The sequence below is a fragment of the Calidris pugnax genome, unplaced genomic scaffold, assembly GCF_001431845.1.
Source record: "Calidris pugnax isolate Ruff unplaced genomic scaffold, ASM143184v1 scaffold285, whole genome shotgun sequence".
Taxonomy (NCBI): Eukaryota; Metazoa; Chordata; class Aves; order Charadriiformes; family Scolopacidae; genus Calidris; species Calidris pugnax.
Genome location: NW_015091000.1, coordinates 18,289 through 21,105, shown reverse-complemented (window position 1 = coordinate 21,105; position 2,817 = coordinate 18,289).

Genomic DNA, 2,817 nt, shown 5'->3' with positions numbered 1-2,817 from the left:
CAGCCTTGGAGGGGCTTGCAGCCCCCCTGGCTGGCCACCCCACAGGAGGGCTGGCCGAGGGATGGTGGTACCCTCACACTGGGCTGCAGGGGCAGTGTCCTGTCCCCGTCCCTGTCCCCGTCCCTGTCCCCATCCCTGTCTCCATCCCATTCCCTTCCCTGTCCCCATCCCTGTCCCATCCCACCCCATCTATCCCATTCCCACCCCTGATCCCATCTATGACCCCCATCCCATCCCAGTCCCCAGGGACAGAACCAGTAGGGGATGTCCCCATCGTGCCATTGTGGGACACCCACACCGCAGCCCCCCGAGTGCTGGGGGGGCACTGGAGCTGCCACCCCCAGGGCCACGTGTCCCCAGGCACCAGGTGACGTTGCCTCATCTCTGTCCCACCTTTTCCTTGCTGGTGAAAATTTATTTATGCCTCCATTTCCCCACTGCCGATTCCCCCCGCTCCTAGAAATACTCCATTCCTGCCTCATCCCATATTCCCCCCCCAGCAGCTCTGCCCAACGCCGTGACACGGGTGACCTGGGGACCCAAAGTGGCCTCTCAGTGGGAGCGTGGCCGTGCCGTGGCACTGGGGACCCCCCAGTAAGGTGGACATGGGGACGGGGGTCCATGGACCCGCTCTGTCCTCGTCCTGTCCCATCCCAGCCACCGGAGCCACCGGAGGTGCCACCACCTCCTCCCGGCTGCCTTTGGCTTTAGGTTCCTCCAGCACCAACAGGGTGACACCCACAGGGACAGCCCGGATCTGGGGGTCACCGGGACGTGCCCACGTAACGGGGTGCTCACCCCGAGCCCCATCCTTCTGGGGGTGACCACTCGCAGCCACCTCTGGCTCTGCGGTGCCACCACGACAGCTCCGTGGGGCCACCACGACAGCTCCGTGGTGCCACCAGGACCCATCACCGGGGCAGCAGGGATGGATCCAGCACAAACTGCCCCCCCCAAAAGCTGTCCCCACGGAGTGTCACCGGCAGCACGGTGCCCGGCCACGCTCCGATAACCGAATTTGCTCACAGAGGCGCGTGGCGGGGGCTCACGCCGCGCCAGCCCCCCGCGCACGCACGGAGCCGTCTGTTAATTTGTTATCGTTTAAGTCACTCAGTTCGCAAAATGTCAACAGCATTTTAAAAACCCGCCACCTGGAAAGCGCGCTGTCGCCCCGTGTGATACCCGCAGCAGGGCTGCCAGGCCGCGCTAATTAAAATGAGTGGGATTTGAACTGTCTAAACGAGGCGCAGCGCTAATTCGTCTGCTTCAAAATAGAAAAAAAAAAAAATACTAAATGTGCCTTTTGGCGGGGCAGGGACGGGGCCGAGCCGGGTGCCAGTGGCCCCTCTCCATCTCCCCGGGTCTGGCGCGCTCCCAGCGAGCCATGGCAACCTTGGAGGAGCCACAGCTTTGCCAAACCACGGCCAGGGACCACCAGACACACGTGTGGTTTCCACTCCCCGCGGGTGCCAGCTCAGGGGGAGCTGGGGACAAGGAGCCCCGTCCCCATCGTGACTGAGCCCTCAAGTCACGGGGACACGGCTCGGGGCAAATCCCCGGCTCTGAGGTCGCTGGGAATGGCAGGGAGGGAGAGGAGGGACCCCCCCTTTGGCACAGCAACGAGTGCCAGTTCACGTTTTCAAGCCAAATGGAAAGCTCAGCTTTGAGCAAATCCAGGTTATTCCACTGGGAAACGCACAGTCCCAGCCCCTCTCAGCAGCAGAGACCCCGTGTGCCCCCCACCACGGTGCCAGGGCAGGTTCCATCCAGGGCAGATGCCATCATGGGATGGGGCTGATGCCATCACTGGGGCTGATGCCATGGGACGAGGATGATGCCATCACATGGTTGATGCCATGGGATGAGGATGATGCCATGGGGCAGGGATGATGCCATCACAGGGATGATGCCACGGGATGGGGCTCATGCCCTGGGATGAGGATGATGCCATCACAGGGATGGGGCTCATGCCCTGGGATGAGGATGATGCCATCACAGGGATGGGGCTGATGCCATGGGATGAGGACAATGCCATCACAAGGATGATGCCATGGGATGAGGACGATGCCATCACAAGGATGATGCCACGGGATGGGGCTGATGCCATGGGATGACAATGATGCCATCACAAGGATGATGCCATGGGACAGGGAAGATGCCATGGGATGGGGCTGATGCCATGGGATGAGGACGATGCCATCACAGGGCTGACGCCCTGGGACAGGGGTGATGCCACGAGACAGGGCTGATGCCATCACCGGGGCCGATGCCACAGCCCACCGTGGCCACCAGCCCCCCGCCAGCGGGCACGGCGCTCGCCCACCACCAAAGGGGTTAACGCGGGAGCTTTGTTTTTCGCTGACAGAGACGGATGGCGCGGGCTCCTGCCTCACCCCGGCGGGATGTTACACTTGACAATTGACTACTCGCAGCTTTCAGCTCTGTCAGCTACCATTAAGGCTGGGATCCTGGCTAATTGGGTGCTTCATTAGGGGCATTCGTTACTGTTAGCGCGCCGCCTGACAGCCAGGCCTGCTCCTCCGGCAGGGCAGGGGACAGGAGGGCTGCTCGGTGGGCTCCTCCGCTGCCCCCCAAGTGTGGGGGCTCTGGCATGGAGGAACCCCCCCGGGGACACCCCATGGGATCAACAACACACCCTCCCCGGGACACCCCCAGAACCCCCCCTGGGGACACCCCCAGTGCACCCACCCCGGCACGGCCACAGCTCCTGCCCCACGGCAGCACCGCAGAGCCCTGGGGGGGGCTGTGCTGCGCTCCCACCCCCCCGCACTTGGGGGGCCTGGCACCCGGACCCGC